General features: G+C 36.5%; 1 long non-coding RNA gene across 1 annotated transcript in view; it reads right to left on the bottom strand.

Annotated features, from left to right (window-relative positions):
• Positions 1–17,293, bottom strand: part of LOC129050218 (uncharacterized) — a 34,164-nt gene extending 16,871 nt beyond the window's left edge. Inside the window, exon 1 of the long non-coding RNA XR_008513816.1 lies at positions 16,938–17,293. This is a non-coding gene — a long non-coding RNA (uncharacterized LOC129050218). The remainder of the gene's footprint in view (positions 1–16,937) is intronic.
• Between the last annotated feature and the right edge of the window lie 1,130 nt (positions 17,294–18,423).

The raw sequence follows: 18,423 nt of genomic DNA, 5'->3' as shown, positions 1-18,423 counted from the left end.
ATTGTGAGCGTTCACCTGTCTATACTCTTGCTTTGTGATGTCAGACTGGGACTCTACAAATTACATTCCTTTTATACTAGCTGCCTTCGTGTTGAGCTTCTGCCAATCTGGGGTCCTGGAGGCAGCCTGCAGGGCTGATAGAGGGAGACTTCACTTCACCGGCTCCTTCATTTTCACTCCTCTGGATTTTGTATCTGGTTCCTTTTTCCACTCCAGAAGTAGCAGTTGATTAGTTTGCTTTTTTTTTTTTTTTTCTGATGTGTGCAAAACAAACTTTGTGGCATCCTCAAAATCACTATCTGCCAGCTTTTCCTCCTAAATGTCTGGGTCCCAGGCCCATGAGGCCCCATCTCTGAGCTGTTTTCTGCAAGTTGCTCCTCTCTAATACCTTACAATTCTCTTTGTTCCCCCTCAAGTACCTAGTTAACAACCTTATACTTAGCTAATAAATTTTCATATTAAATTCTTTAAAATATCTATTACATGTCTATCATCAAACTGTTCACTGAGTGATGTCACACATCCATTTCTACTGCTTTCATAAGCTAACCTCTGTCAGGAGTTTGCTCTGAATCCTTCAATTGATTTTTACCTTGCTTTTAGAACCATGTATGCATGCAAATGTGCAGACACACACACACTGTGCAATCTACATAGCCTTGAGTATATCATTCTATGACTTATGGAAGCCTCAAACTTTTCCAGGATTCTTTTTAATTCTTTGGACCCACTCTTTTATGTGTCTTCCTGCTCTAGGTCTCATGACTTTACCTAATACCTCTCTACTCTTCTATATTGACCCAAAGTGAAGTTCAATATTTTGGGGGGTTCCCCTCAAAGACAGGAGTCACACAAAAGTACTGATGAACATTAGACTTATGATTCTATATGGGCATAGGGGGATGGAAGAGGGGTTTACATTGGAAGTTTGTATTAAATGTTTCTGTCTCCCAAAGTTTCTTCCCACTTGTCCATTATTGGTTCTCACCTTATAATTTTTAGAGCTATATTGTTTAGTGCAAAGAGATTCATGGTTATTATATGATATTGGTGGTCATACCATTTATCAATATTAAATGCATTCCTTTTCAATTTTCTTTGTCTGTTGTTGGCCTGTTTGTTCCATATTCATTCCTTGTCCACCTCTGTTCTGCACTGTAGTATGGGGAGGGTGACATGAGCATGTTGTGTTTTTCAGGATTCTGGGCTCCCTTGTCAGCTGGCTTTCAGATGGGTCAGTGGGGGGGCTTGTGAAAGGGATTAATAGTGGGAGGAGTGGAAAACTCAGGGTACTTATTCCTCTTTCCTTTCATCCTTCTGTCTGGGTTGCATCCTTATAACTGCCTCCCAACTACAGGCCTACAGTGATTCCAGTGACCCTGTCACCCCTGGACACCAGAGACATACTTTATTCTTTTGTCTCTCTAGCTTAGCATCACCTCATCCTTTACTGTTTTTTTCAAGTCAGTTTCTCCATATCTGTAAATAGTTCTCTGCATTAAATTTCCTCTATTTAAAATACTTGCAGTAATTTCTGTTTTCCTACTTAGACCCTAGATAAAACACCATCTCTTGCTTTCTGACATAGTCTGATATTAATTTTGCCTTTTATGGGTCATATTCTAGCATATCTTCGTCTATTCTTTATTTTCAAGTGTTAAGCCTCTTTTGTTTTAGTGCTTTTCTTGAATACCATAGCATTTGGTTTTAAATTTTGCTCAATTGGAGAGGACTTTTTACTTTTTAAAAGGTCGAATTAATCCTTTTGCATTTATTGTGATTACCTTTTAATCTTATAACTTTCTAATGATAGAGTTTGGCTGTGTCCCCACCCAAATCTCATCTTGAATTGTAGTTCCCATAATCCCCACATGTTGTCAGAGGGACCCAGTGGGAAGTGATTGGATCATGGGGGCAGTTTCCCCTGTGCTTTTCTTGTGATAGAGAGTGAGTTTCATGACATCTGATGATTTTTTTTTGAGGCAGAGTCTCACTCTATCACCCAGGCAGGAATGCAGTGGTGAAATCTTGGCTCACTGCAATCTCCACCTCCCAGGTTCAAGCAATTCTCCTGGCTCAGCCTCCTGAGTAGCTGGGATTAAAGGCACCTGCCACCACACCCAGCTAAGTTTTGTATTTTTAGTAGAGACGGGGTTTCACCATTTTGGCCAGGCTGTTCTCAAACTCCCGACCTCAGGCGATCCACCTGCCTTGGCCTCCCAAAGTGCTGAGATTACAGGCTTGAGCCACCGTGGCTGGCCTTCACGATATCTAATGGTTTTATGAGTATCTGGCATTTCTCCTGCTTGCAGTCACTCCATTCTGACACCCTGTGAAGAAGGTGCCTGCTTCTCCTTTGCCATGATTGTAAGTTTCCTGAGGCCTCCCCAGCAATGCAGAATGTGACTCAATTAAGACTTTTTTAAAAATAAATTACCCAGTCTTAGGTATTTCTTCATAGTAGTTTGAGAATGGACTAATACAGTACATTGGTACCAAGGTGGTGGGGTGTTGCTATAAAGATATCTGAAAATGTGGAAGCGACTTTGGAACTGGGTAACAGGCAGAGGTTGGAACAGTTTGGAGGGCTTAGAAGAAGACAGAAAAATGTGGGAAAGTTTGGAACTTCCTAGAGCTTGTTGAATGGCTGTGACAAAATGCTAATAGTTATGTAGAAAATGGAGTCCATGCTGAGGTGGTCTCAGATGGAGATGAGGAACTTGTTGGGAACTGGAGTAAAGGTCATTCTTGGTATGCTTTAGCAAAGAGACTAGTGGCATTTTGCCTCTGCCCTAGAGATTTGTGGAACGTTTAACTTGAGAGAGATGATGTTGGGTATCTGGGAGAAGAAATTTCTAAGCAGCAAAGCATTCAAGAGGTGACAGAGCATAAAAGTTTGGAAAATTTGCAGCCTATCAATGTGATAGAAAAGAAAAACCCATTTTCTAAGGAGGAATTCAAGCTGGCTGCAGAAATTTGCATAAGTAACAAGGAGCCAAATGTTAATAACAAAGACAATGGCCAAAATGTCTCCAGGGAATGTCAGAGGTCTTCAAGGCAGCCCTAACTTCATAGGCCCAGAGGCCTAGGAGGAATAAATGTTTGCACTGGCTGGGTCCAGGGACTTGCTTCTTCTTGCTGTCTCGGGACTTGGTGCCCTGTTTCCTAGCCATGGCTAAAAGGGGCTAACATACAGCTCAGGCGATTGCTTCAGAGGGTGCAAGCTCCAAGCCTTGGAGGCTTACAAGTGGTTTTGGGACTGCAGGTGCACAGAGATCAATAATTGAGGTTTGGGAACTCTCTCTTTGATTTCAGAAGTTGTATGGAGACGCCTGGATGTCCAGGCAGAGGTGTGCTGCAGGGGCGGGGCCCCCATAGAGAACCTCTGCTAGAGCAGTGTGGAAGGGAAATGTGGGGTCAGAGCCCCCACACAGAGTCCCCACTGGGGCACTGCTTCGTGGAGCTGTGAGAAGAGGACCACCATCCTCCAGACCCCAGAAGGGTAGATCCACTGACACTTGCACTGTGTACCTGGAAAAGCCACAGACACTCAATGCCAGTCCATGAAAGAAGCTGGGAAGGGGGCTGTACCCTGCAAAGCCACAGGGGCAGAGCTGCCAAGGCCATGTGAGCCCATTTTCTGCATTAGCATGACCTGGATTTGAGACATGGAATCAAAGGAGATTATTTGGGAGTTTTAAGATTTAATGGCTGCCCTGTTGGATTTTTGATCTGCATAGGGCCTATAGCCTCCTTTTTTTTTGGGCAATTTTTTCCACTTGGAATGGCTGTATTTACCCAATGCCTGTACCTCCATTGTATCTTGGAAGGAACGAACTTGTGTTTGATTTTACCAGCTCATAGATGGAAGGGACTTGCCTTGTCTCAGATGAGACTTTGGACTTGGACTTTTGAGTCCATGCTGGAATGAGTTAAGACTTTGGGGGACTGTTGGGAAGGCATGACTGTGTTTTGAAATGTGAGGACATGAGATTTGGGAGGGACCATGGGTGGAATGATAAGGTTTGGCTGTGTCCTCACTCAAATCTCATCTTGAATTATAGTCCCCATAATCCCCACATGTAGTGGGAGGGACTGGGTGGGAAGTGATTGGATCGTGGGAGCAGGTTCCCCCATGCTGTTCCGATGATAGTGAGTGAGTCTCACAAGATCTGATGGTTTTATAAGTGTCTGGCATTTCCCCTGCTTTCACTCACTCCATTCAGTCACCCTGTGAAGAAGGTGCCTGCTTCTCCTTTGCCTTCTGCCTTGATTGCTGGCCTCCCCAGCAATGTGAACTGTGAGTAAATTAAACCTCTTCCTTCATAAATTACCCAGTCTCAGGCATTACTTCATAGCAGTGTGAGAATGCACTTATACACTAATTACATCTTTCTATTGTTTATTTAAATTCTTTCTCCACTTTTGATTGGTTGACAAAATTTTGTTTGTTCTCTTTTATCTACAACAATTTAGAATTTCTAATCTTGTTTCCAGTCACTGCGATCATATTTAAGAAGTTTTAAATTGAAGTAGAACATACTTAAAGAAAATTGCTCACATCAAAAGTCTATAGCATGAGGAATTTTTAGAAAGTGAGCACACTAGGTAATCAGTACCCTAGGAGACTTCCTATTGTTCTTTCAGTTGCTGTTCCTCCCTCAAAGATAGCCCTAAATCTTGATAAGCATGTTTCAGCCTCTACTTTCTATTTCATCAGTATGTATAATCCATAAAGAAAATAACAACTTTAGCTTTTCCAAACATTTGTATTCATCCTCTTCTGTGCTCCAAGACCTGGGTTTTGATAATATCTGTAATTCTTACATTTTGGTAACAAATTTTTAAAAATATGATTTTAAAAGTTCCTTGTGCCTCTTGTTTTTAAAAGTATCTATTCTGAACAGTTGCATTACACTCTAGAAGTATACTGTCACCCTTGTTTTGATGTAGTTCTAGGTTTTTATCTGTTGCTTTTCTCTAGCATATTTTATGGCTAAGGTCTTTCTCCTTTTTGGACATACACATATAATTGTTTTATTTGGCTGGAGTATATAATTAATATTTTTAATAAAAGTTATAATTTTGCCAGTATATTTTCTGAATCCTTGAGCAACTTAAGAAATGCTTAGTTTGACTTCACGTGTAAATGATAATTTGGCTTGTTAAAGCATTAAAGCGTCACTGTATTCTTTTTAGAACAATATAGATATTTCTTTTTTTTTGATATTTCTTAATTGAGTTCTAGTTCTTAGCATTTTGTACAACAAATTCAGCATATATTTGTTTCTCTTTCCTTTTTAATGAACTTGTTTTAGCATTCCAGAAGTTCTCAATATTTTTCAGAATCGCCCTTTGAATTTAGAAATACCAGCATGTATGTATACTAATTTCTTTTTTTAGTATTCCTTTTCAGTGCTTAGGTGGCACTTTTCTTCGGAAATTCAAGTATTTCTCAAATAGCACTTCTCAAATACATCCTGTTTTTTGCTTTACGTTCTCAAATTGGACTTTTAAAATGACTACTTTGGTGGTTGCATGTATGAACTTGAAAAATTGTCTCTCATTGAATTTTATATTACAGTAGGGATATTTTTATTTTTCTAAGAATTTTTATAAGTTTCTGGCTAGGCTGGGCGCGGTAGCTCACGCCTGTAATCCCAGCACTTTGGGAGGCCAAGGTGGGCGGATCACGAGGTCAGGAGATCGAGACCATCTTGGCTAACACGGTGAAATCCTGTCTCTACTAAAAACACAAAAAATTAGCCAGATGCGGTGCTGGGCGCCTGTAATCCCAGCTACTCGGGAGGCTAAGGCAGGATAATGGCATGAACCCGGGAGGTGGCTTGCAGTGAGCTGAGATAGCGCCACTGCAGTCTGGCCTGGGAGAAAGAACGAGACTCCGTCTCAAAAAAAAAAAAAAGGTTCTGGCTATACATTTTTACCAGCATGCATTTATACATATGCAGCATTACCTTCAATATCACAAAAGATACTCAGATTTTTGACAACATTGTCTTCTCTTCCTTGCATTCATGTTGCTTCCTTGGGAAACCATTTGTTTTGCTTGTATAGGGTGCCTTCTGTCTTCCATGCTGTTTTCTTTAAATGCCTGGTGATTTTTAGTCATCTCTTTATATATTGTTTATACATTAATATCTAGAGTAGTCAACATGAGTAGCTGATAAAGAGCTACTCAGCAATGGTGCATCCCTCTTCCCCTAGCCATGAATGGGAGTGTTGTCTGTAGAGTTTTAGTAGGGTGAGAAGATTTGGAACATCTTATTTTGAGGTACAGAGGCTCACATCTGCTGTGGGTGCCTGAAGTTGCCTGGGAACAGCTCAGCTTCTCTTTCTGGCTCTAATTCCCATGCTAAGAGTCCACTACAAACCCATAACCTGCTCCTGCTACCTGAACCTGCTGACTCTGTATTTAAAGATTTGGGAGACTGTCTTGCAAAATTTGTTATTCATTCTTTCAATCACCTCTTTGTTTGCCTGGATCAAGTAACAACTCAGTGTGGTGTCAACTTCAGTCCTGTCCCACCTGTTTTATGTCCTGTAGACAATTTCTAATGTTTCTTGTCCTCTGGTGGAAAACTTCTTGGGTTTCCAGTGCTTTCATCAAATTACTAATAATTTTGCTCTTGTCATCTCAATGGGATTTTTGTGGGATAAACTGATAACTTTCTAGGTGTGTTGTTTACCATATTGAATGAGAAGCTCAATGATCAGTTTTAACCAACTCCTACTGAGGCAACCTTAACCTGTCTGATTAAACATCCCTGCCTACTTGATAAACAACCTTTGAGAATTTGGAAATACAGCAAGGCTGAGTCATTCCCACTACTTATCATGTGGGATCTTTATTATTTGTGTTCGTATTGCTCATCTCAAGGTGCAAAGAATATTCAACCTGCAGTTTCAGTCCTACCCAGTTACTGAGCCTAGAGATCTAAAGCTGGCTAGATCAGGAATCTAAATGAGACCAAACCATTTGACATATCTGATAGTTACTTTCCTCCTTCAAGTTTTGGGTGAGTCTTTAAGTTCAGGTTCTTCACTGAGCTTTCAGTAGTAATATACCAATAACTGGGTGTATGTGTGATTAATCCTTGCCTGGAGCTGGCTTTGAAATTTAGCCTGCTAGAATGGCCCAAAATCCACTACTGACCCTTGATAGATCCCTTTCTCTGGAGGCTTCAAATCTGTCCTAGTATTTCCATCTGCTGCCTGGGATTATGTCATAATCTCTACAATCACTTGAGCAAACAATTCCATTTCTTGGCTTTGAGCCCAGGCCAGAAGCTTTGGAAACTCTGACCTCACTATTTGAATTGGTCCCATTGGACATCAGATACAAGATTTATACATAGTAATTTGAATTGCTTACTACTATCTTTGGAGGTCAAATTTTATTGCTACATTTCAACTCAGCCTTTTCCAAACAAAATGCCAGATTCCTTGATGGCGCATTGCTGAGGTCCAAACAAGTCTCCGGACTGAGGCAATTTTATAGCAGTTCTTGGCGAATTGTTTCAATTTTAAAAATGTACTCCATGGTCAAGAATAGTTATCTAGGGATGTTAGCGTTGTCAAAGTGTTATCTCTCTTTTTAAAAAATATACAATAAAAATGTATTATCTTTTAAAGAAAATAGGAGGCCAACACTTACTTTGAACTATTATTGCCAAGAATTAAAATTTTATCTCAACAGAATGCAAGGATACTAAAAACTAATGCAATGGATGGAGGAAGCAGCTTCATATATTAAGAATCAGTAACCTGGATAGCCTCTTTACTTGTAACATCTCTCTAGAGTTCTCCCAACCTGTTTTTCTATAGAAAATTGTTACAACTGGATCGACTGAAGCCATACTTTATTAGTGAGGAGTAGAAATTTAATGTATTTTCAATAATTTTAGTGATTGTGGTAGTTAGTACTTACCTTTCAATAGTAGAAATGTTTAAATATTTGAAATTTTGACTTTGACACATTAATTAATAATGTATAGTCTATTGACATTTATGAAGGTTTGTTCCACCCAAAATCATATTGTTTGGAGCATAATTAATTTTTAAAGCTTTTTTTAAATTTCCCACTACTGGTATCACTCAAGTTTTGGATCATAGTTGGTGTAGTAGCAATGATAGGAACTTTCGCAACATCCTAATTTGAATACCAACATCACGACTTCCTAGGCTTATGGATTTGGTCAAGTCACTTAATAGCCCAAGCTTCTGTTTCCACATCTTCAGATAATGAGGATAATAATATTATATCTAGTAATGAGAAAAATAATATCAACTTCACAGGGGTGAGGATTAAGAGAGCAGGCTATGGCAATAAATTGCCTGAGTTTGGATCTGCACCTAATGCTCAGCTGTGTAATTTGTTAAAGGCACCAACCTCTCCAAGGCTTAGTTTCTCCATATATATTTAACAAATTAAAAATAATAATTATATCTTCCTCGTAAGATTGTGGTGAAAAATACAGGTGCATTACATTCCTATTTCAGAGTATAGCATATTATAGATATTCGGTCATTTAAAATTTAAATTTAGTAAATATTTTGATGACTATCATAATAAATTAAAATATGGTTGTTGAATTTGCTTTCTTTCTCAACTTTCCACTTTTCATCCTTTATTTGTTCTGTACATGCTGAATACAATAACATCCAACACATCTATTATTATCTATATCAGATTATGGTGAGAAAAGCATAAATAACCAAAATAGTCACTGAGCAGGTTAGCAATGGAAATTTGACAATCTGAGACTCAACAGTTTATGAATATATTGTGATTGGACAGTCTGACAAAGAAGCAAACATTTTAATCTGATAAGAAGAATAAACATATACTATATTTGTCTTGTTCCAACTGGTTTCACTGCCTTCTTGATCATTTTCAAATGGGGTAAGAACATTATGGCTTACTGTGTACCTTTTGTAAATTATCTACTAGGTTATTCCTCATTATATATGTTATTTTTTCCAAATGTGTTCTATGAGACAGATATAATTTTTCAATCACTTGTCTGTTTATCACTTGCGCACAGATGTGATTCATAATTATTGATTCCCCATATTTTAAATAGTACCATACCATGAATGTGCTGATTATCACCAAACACTTCTATTGAGGTTTAGGGAAGTATTCTATCATCAAAACCATTGACATTTCTTTATTGAGATATAGTGATAAAGACTATGAAAGTCTTACAGGAATTTAGGTCAGATTAATTACCAAATGAGTTTAGGTTATATTTTGTTTTATGTAAATTCTCTTTCTGATAGTGGCAGGGTGGGATGTAGCTTTTATTATGTGAATCATCCTGTAGAACACAACGATAAATTTTCCATAAAATGCTTTAAAAACTCTGTGCAGACCCTGGAGAGATCATAAAAGCATGCAAAAACTTTAGCAGAATTGACATGTAGAACAGAAAGGCACTAAGTGAGTATTCCATGTTTTTGCCCTTTGTAGTTTGAGGGTAGGTTCCAGTTTGGGACATGTTGGAGAGCTTTTTAAAATTTGGAAAGAAAACTCATAGTTCAACTGTCTTGAGTAATCAGGGCACATGGCTAGGGGCAAACTCAGAAGCTAGGAATTGAGGTCGAAATCTAGGAAAGGAGAAAAAATAGAGAGGAGGAGCTCCAAATTCCATATATAAACTTATAACCTTTTCAATCTTTGGCTCACCCCTGAGCCACACAAGCCTAGAGTTGATTCTAAGCAGTCCAAATGAGGCTGAAAAATGGACTGAGATTTCAATTGCTGCATAATGCAGAGAAGACAGAGTTTGTAGTTTCAGTTTAGTTACATTAACAGTTTGCTAAAACAAAAACAACAAAGATACTTTCTGGATAAACATATTGGAATCCATACCCTCTAATATGTATCATTCAGAATTTCTGGAACATTTCAAAATTACTTAATATACTTAGAAGCAAGTAAACATGACCCATGCTCAAGAGAAAGACAATAGATACTGACCCAGAGATAGTACATATTGCCATTATTATCAGACAGAATTTTTACTTATCAGACAAAGATTTTAATAGCAAACAAGAGTTTAAAAGCAGCTATTGTAATTGTGCTTGCATATAATCAATAGTTATATACAACTATTTACAACCAGTGAAAAGATAGGAAGTTTCAGCAGAGACGTGGAAAATATTTAAAAAGTTTTAGAACTGAAAAATAGATTATCTGGAAAAACTAGTGAATGGGATTAATAGTAGAAAGAAGGAGACAGAAGAAATAGTTGGTAGACTTGTAAATAAACTAACAGAAACTATTCAATGTGAAGAATAAAAGAGAAAAAGGATTAGCGGGAAAAAGGACAAATCTTCATAGATATGTGGGGAACAGAAAAGATCTAACATCCATGTAATTGGAGTCCTAGGAGAGTAAAGAGAACAAAAAAAGGCAAAAAAATACCATACAACAGTAAGCATAAGAAGATTGGAATAACTGTATTCATATCAGACAAAGATATTAAGAGAAAAATATTTACTGGCACACCTTGCTTTTTTGTGCTTCACTTTATTGCACTATACAGATATTATGTTTTATACAAATTCAAGGTTTGTGGCAACCCTGTGTCAAGCAAGTCAGCACCATTTTTCCAACAGCAAGGGCTCACTTGGTTTCTCTGTGTCTCTTTTGGTAATTCTTGCAATATTTCAAACTTTTTCCTTATTATTATATTTTCATGGTGATCTGTGATTAGTGATCATTGTTTAATTGCTTTGAGGTGCCATGAACTGTGTTCCTATAATATGGCAAACTCAATCAATAAACATGTATGTTCTGACTGTTCTACTGACTATAGTCATTTTCCCATCTTTCTCCCTCTCCTTGGGCTTCCCTATTCCCTGAGACAAAACAATATTCAAATCAGTGACCTAATTGTAGGGTTACAATTAATACTAATAATCCAACAATGGCCCCTCCATGTTCAAGTAAAAAAAAAAACAGCCATATGTCTCTCAATTTAAAGCAAAAGCTATCAGTGATTAAGCTTAGTGAGGAAGGCATGTTGAAAGCTGAGATAGGATGGAACCAAGGCTTCCTGCACAGAACAGATAGCCAAGTTGTGAATGCAAAGGAAAAGTTATTTAGGAACATTAAAAGTAAACACATGAGTGGTGTGAAAGCAAAACAGCTTTGTTGCTGATATGGAGAAACTGTGAGTGTCTCATAGAAGATGAAGCCAGTCACAACATTCCATTAAGGCAAAGCTTAATCCAGAGCAAGGCCCTAACTCTTTTTAGTTCTGTGAAGGTTGAAAGAGGTGAAAAAGCTGTAGAAGGAAAGTTTGAAGATGGCAGAAATTGGTTTATGAGGTTTAAGGAAAGAAGCTGTTTCCGTAACCTAAAAGTGCAAGACAAGGCAGCAAGTGCTGATGTAGAAGCTACAGCAAGTACTCAGAAAAATCTAGCTAAGATACCTGATGGAGGTGGCTACACTAAACAGCAGATTTTTCATGTAGACAATACAGCCTTCTATTGGAAGAAGATGCCATCTAGAACTTTCATAGCTAGAGAGGAGAAGTTGACACCTGGCTTTAAAGATTCAAAGGGCAAATTGACTCTCTTGTTAGGAGCTAATTCATCTGGTGACTTTTTTGAAGTCAGTTCTCATTTACTCTTCTGAAAATTCTAGGGCCCTTAAGAATTATGTGAAATCTTTTCTCCCTGTGCTCTATAAATGAAACAACAAAGTCTGAATGACAGTACATCTGTTACATCATGGTTTACTGAACATTTTAAGCCCATTGTTAAGACCTACTGCTCAGACAAAAGATTCCTTTAAAAATATTACTGTTTATTGACAATGTACTTAGTCACCCAAGAGCTCTGATGGAGAAGTACAAGGAGATTAATGGTTTTCGTGTCTGATAATGCAACTTCCACTTTCAGCCCATGGATCAAGAAGTAATTTCAACTTCAAAGTCTTATTATTTAAGAAATAGATGCCATAAGGTCATAGCTACCATAGATAGTGATTCTTCTGAAGGATCTTGGTAAAATGAACTGAAAACCTGCTGGAAAGGATTTATCAGAAAGGATTTACTCAGAGAGCATACAGGAATCTCTCTGTATTAATTCTTACAAATGTATATAAATCTATAATTACCTCAATAAAAATTTTAATGAAAAACAAATTTTAAAAAGTTATATACCCTTCTATTTCACACATATATAACAATATGTGTGTATATGTATATACATACATAATTCCATTAAATGTATATAAATAATTATTCTACATACATATTATTATTATTACACAATGTTTTTTTCTAACACTGTAAGACTTATTCTTGTTGATACACACAGAACTAGTTCATTCATTCAACTATTGTAGAATAATGCATAGTATGCCTAAGCCAACATTTATTTATTGATTTCCCTTGTTTATGGGCATTTATTTCTAAACAGTGCAAGAGACTGTGCACTGGGAAGCTGCCTTTGCTGCAGGTACCTGGTGCTAGAGAAGTCAAGCCCTTGGAGCATGCCCAGTGGACATTCTGGGACCAGAAGCCAAAACTTCTTCTTCTTGCAATTTCTCTTGTGTGTCCTCTACTGACAAAATTTAATATTGTGCCATCTGACAGCAAAAGTATTTAACAGGCCCAAATCTTTTTTTACAGAGTGGACAAAAAGAATGAATTTGGATTTGAGAGGTAATAATAAATAACCAGCATGATAGATAACTAATTATACCAGCACTATTTCAGAATTTTTTATCCTCTTCCTACTGATCTTTACTGTCACATTTACCATATATGAAGTTTCCAGGTATTTGTATGTCTAAATGCTGTATTCTAGTTCCTTTGTCTAATTATCTATTATTGGACCAAGTCCACATTGTTGTAATTATTATACCTTTTTAATATATATCAATCTTTGGCAAGAAAAGGCTTTCTACATCATTCTTCGTATTAAAATTTGTTTTGGATATTATCTATCTGTCTATCTATACATCTATCTTTGAATAGAATCTGGCATACAATAAGTACTAGATACAGTTGTTGTTGCTGATGTTGTTTTACATGGTATTGTACCTTTGTTGATGAATCATAACTATCCTCTGCTATTGGAGTATTGTACCTTCACATCTAGTAAATGGTATATTTCATTTTATTCCATTTTTTACTTCATTCAAAAATTTTTTTGTAAAGGTGTGGTATATTTTTAAATACCAAATAGTTTATTAATTGTCAATTGTAGCTGTGTTTTTAACATAGCTCTCTAGTAGATTACGCTGCTGTATAAAGATACTATTGACTTTTTTTACATTGATCCTGTGCCCAGAAACTGTGCTAAGTCCTTTTATTCATTCTACTTGTTTGTTTATGGATTCTATTTGATGTATTATGTAGAAAAGAAGTATTCAAACATTTTTTGGGAGCAGGCTAGGTGGTAAATGTTTTTTTCTTTGAGGGTCATGCAACCTCCATTGCAACTACTCAACTCTGACTTTTAAGATAAAAGCAGCCATAGACAATATGTAAAACAAAAATGGGTGTAACTGAATTTGGCCTACAGTAGGGCATTATTTGGCCTATGAGTCTTATTTTGCAGAGACTTGATGTAGATAATAATTTTATTATTTTTGTTCTTAAAGCCATCCATTAAGCAAGCCTCTTGATTCTTTTTCTTATCATATTTCATAGGCTAGGATTTCTAGTATAGTATTATACAGTGGTGCTAATAGTGGGAATTCTTGCCTTTTTCCAGGATTTATTGGGATTCATTACAAATTTTAATGTTAAGAATGATGTCATCTTTGGATTAAGAAAATTTATCTTTATTACAATGTGGCCAAATGCTTTTATAATAAAAATATTATTTAAACTGTTTTGCACCTATAGAGAGAATAACCATTTTGTCCTTTATTCTTAGTGTTGATCAATTTTATAATTTTGAAATATCTTTGTCTTACTAATATAAATCCAACTCATTCATGATGAATTATTTTTATACAGTATTGGATTTGATTTACTACTATTGTATTATGCTTGCATTTATGCTTATAAATGAGTTGGGTTTTAAAATTATTTTTGCACTGTCATAGACTGATTTGGCATATGGTTTTAATGATGTTATAAAAAGGAATGCTTTTCTTACATTTTTTCTTGAAAAATATTTGTTAAAAATAGAGATTGGGGGTTTTGTGCATTTAATACAATTATTCTGTGTAGTTGGTTGGGAAAGATTTTTTGACTGCTGATTAAAATTATTTAATCGTTGCTTATCTATTCAGAATGTATTTGTTTTTTAGTCATTTTGGTAATTAAACTTTTTTTTTTAGAAGATCTTACATTTCACATGTTTTCAAATGTATTGGAAAGATTGTTCATAGTATTAACATAAGTTGTAACTTATCTATAGTTACATTTCTTTTTCATTTCTAACTATGCTGATTTGTGGCTTTCTTGCTTTTCTCTTGATCACTTTTGTCAGAAATTTATAAATAGTACTCATCTTTTTAAGAAACTAGAATTTGGTTTTGTTGTTCATTTCTATTTTTTTAATATATTCAATGTTATTCTTTTGGTTATTTCTTTTCCACTACCTAATTTAGATTTTTCTTGCTCTTTTTTATGTCTGCTTCAGTTAAATATTTCATTAGTTTATTTTCAATCCTAAAAAATTTTTATTAAAGCCGCAAAATTTCCTGAAGTACTAGTTTAGCTGTAACTTAAAAATTTTAATAGTTTCTGTGATCTAGTTATAAATATTTCATGATGTCTTATAATTTAGAAGTGTGCTTATTAGTTTCCAATGTATGATGATATTTTGGGACTATTATTGTAAATTTTTAATTTTATTGCAATATTACTATGAAATATCATCTTAATTATATTAATTTTTGAAATGTGTTGAGACTTTCTAAGTAGCCTGTGTAAGTTAAAAGCACCTTTCCTATATTTCATATATTCCTTGGAGTGCTGGGGTGGGTGGAGTTAGGAGTGATGGAACTTAGGTATGGGTGGGGATGGCAGTGCCAGCAGGTGTCAGCTCACACAGGAAACACACCTGCATGTGTTTCTCAATAGTCTTTAGCTTTCGCATTTGTCAACCTAGCAAATTTTATGATGCAGATTTTTGTAGCATACTGTCTTGCATTTTGACATTCTCGACGTTTGCATCAGGTGTGTTTTTTACTTAAGGACAATTTACAAATCAAAGCAGAAACTTGCAATAAACTCCCTTTACAGTTGTAGTTATAAGAATCCTCAGATCCCCTTAGGCTTGATTGATAAAACATGGCATTTATCCTATTTCTATGATGATGTTCAGCAAAGTTTATGACACAGGGAAGCAGCTGGTAAAGTGGGTTCATGGAAAGGTGAAGGTAATATAGCCATAAAAAACAAAAGGATAATGATTTTAAAAGGGATAATAGTTGTAATAACACCATTAACCTTTTGCTTCAAATTATGAAATGTGTGGTCTTTTTTAGAGGGCCAATCAAAGGTTTGTAGTAACTGCAATGTGGGAGAAAGAAGGAGTACTATAGAATTTGTGGTAATTTTTTTCCCTTAAAATTATTCTGCTCTGTAGCCCATTAAGAAAACAAGACCATTGCTGGGTTTCTATTTATTCTGAAAGAAAGTTAATTTAATTTCCAAATAAAGGTATTGATGTTTGCAGTAGAATGAATGTTAAAGAACATATATGCAACAACCTAGTAGACCAGGATTCAAATACCTGGTTTTAAGACAGATACTAGCATTGAGAGGGGAAGGCATTTTTGTGGAGTGAAAGCATAGCACAATGTTTTCTATTCTAGGTTTATAAAAACATTTGGGAGTTTGTATGTTGTTTGGGCAACAGTTCAATTTAGTGAAAATTGGAATCACTCTCCTTTTCTCAGACTTTGTGATTTTACCACTGATGGAGATTTTATGCATGCGAGAAAGGGGAAATTAATTGCAGAGCAAATAGTATCAGTAAAAATGAGATAAAGAAAACATAAGTGAGGCTAATTTAGATGAAAATCTATAAATTTGTGTTGACAGAAAGGAGAATTTTTGAAACTAAAGGTTCTTGAGGTGCTATCCAGTGTCACCTCAATGTTTTTGGACTCAGTTTTATAAACCTCTGGAAATTTATGTACAATTTTATAAGACGATACATTTAAGAATTTTTTTGAGAACGTTTATATAGCTCAGCAACATCTCAAAGGCTCTGTGACACCCAAAATGGTTACGAACAATTGATCTAGATTTTTCCCACATAATTACTTTGTTGCCTGGCAATGGCTCCATTTCTGCTTAAGTTTCTGCAGCAAGAACTTTGAGATTTGATACCTCTCAACACTGCCCTCTCCCCACAAAAGCTATTAGAAGTATGACCACCTTCTCAGGAGCTTGATTTTATAGAGAATTTACTTTTCAAACCAAACTTTGGCATATATATTCCGACAAGTAAAAGAGCACCTGTAATATCAACAAGGTGTAAGAAGATGGGATGTTGACAATGTGGTCCATCCTGGGATGTCTGTGGCAAGGCCCCTGTATACATATACACCTGAATTCCTTAACTTTGTGTATATGAAATATATACCAAAAATAGTTGGCCCATTGTTAAGAATTTTGCTCTTTTGTTTTTTAAAAATTAAATGCAAATACATGCATTTCATTCCTATTCATTTTATATACAGCTCTGATATAACTATTTTTTTTTATTCCATTGCAGTGGCCTGAGCTTAGGTCACACATTTTTAACCTATAGGTTGTTATTGTCCTTCTGCTTGTGGGCTTCATTGAGAACTGGGGAAAGGCACAGAGCTTTTCTTCAGAGAAATACTAAGTCCTACATTTGGGTCATACCATTCCAGGCCTTTCATAAACCCTTCAGTGTGGGTTCCAGGGGAAGTACTCTCAGTTTCAGCTCTGCTCGTTTCTTACCTGATTTCACTGCCTGTGGCTTTGGTAATGGCAGCCCAACTTCTCTAGGGATCTCTCTCAAAGATCAATGTGATTCTTTTGCTTCCCTGCTTGAAAACCATTCAGTGGCTTTTCTGTGCTTACACGCTAAAATCCATAAAGCACAGCCTCGTCCAGGTGCCCCTATCCTCTCAAGGTTAGCCTCTTTACCACCTCCCCTACTGGTCCCCACTTCATTCTGGTTATTCCAGCCATGCACACATTATGCCCAGCTTTTCTAAACTGGCTATGCTGTTCTGAACTGGCCATGCCATTCTGCACATCCAGTCCTGGCATCTGCTTCTCCCTGCATGGCTAGCTGTTCCCTGTGTGTGCTTGGTGATTACCCACCCACCTTTTGGGACCCACCCATCTCTCCTTCTGTGAAGTGGCTCTGACATACCAACTGCTTGTCCACACCTGGAATGGCAGCAGTTGTCTCCTTTGTGCCACCATGGGTGCTTGTGCTTGCCTTTATTACAGCTCTTAGCACACCGCAGTTCGTGTAATTGTTTGCACATCTGTGGGCTAAGGGCCATTAGAAACTACTTTTTCATGAGTATCTCTTGCCCAGCTCCTAATAGGCTTTGTTTCAGTAAGGTTTTTGTTTGAATTTTGTGACTATTTCAGTTGGTCTTGTTGAGTACCACAGGAAATTCATTAGCAGAGAAGACCCAAAACTTTAAGAGATAACATCAGTAGATAATATACAATTGCTCTGCCTTCTTTCCACAATATATTGGACCAAAATAGTTTAAAGATCCAAGAAAATCTACAAGGAGGACAAGTTAATTCTTTTTTTTTTTTTTTGGAATAGTATTATTGTACAGGGAGTGGAAAGAACATCTGATGTTGCTGAAAGAACTAAATTCAAATTCTGGATCTGCCACTTATGATTAGGTGGCCTTAGTGGAAATACATTTCTCTGCTTAAAACTTAACCTCTTCATCTCCAAATTGGGATTACAAAAATACTTTATTATCTCATGATAGAGCTGTCAGGATGGAATTAGTGCCTGCATGCATAGATTGTTTTGGGTAATGTGTCATAGGTGTGTTAGCAGAATTCATTATTATTATGCTGCTGGACTTGTAGAACCATTACTTTAATTTGAAAGTCAATGTCAAATGAGAGTGTGAGAATAGAAATATACAAGAAAGCATCTTTACCCCCACTCTCTTTTCCTGTATCCATTACAGATATCACTAACAGATTGTTGAGATCTTTGTCCCTGAGACCACACTTTGTCTCAAATGGCCTTCTCAAGTAGTCGTTGCCAATTAATCAGTGTTGGCTTTAAAACCTATATGCTACTTTAGTTCTAGAGTCTTGGACTGATGAAAGAAACAGGGCGTTAAAAAAAGTCTTGTAAATGGTTTAATGTCCACGGGCAAATGCTCATGTCACCATCAGTAACCATATTGTTCTCTTCTTCTTTCATAGTGGTGAAATTTTGCCTGGATACGTG

Source organism: Pongo abelii, chromosome 16, assembly GCF_028885655.2.
Source record: "Pongo abelii isolate AG06213 chromosome 16, NHGRI_mPonAbe1-v2.0_pri, whole genome shotgun sequence".
NCBI lineage: Eukaryota > Metazoa > Chordata > Mammalia > Primates > Hominidae > Pongo > Pongo abelii.
This window is presented reverse-complemented; position numbering and strand designations above follow the sequence as displayed.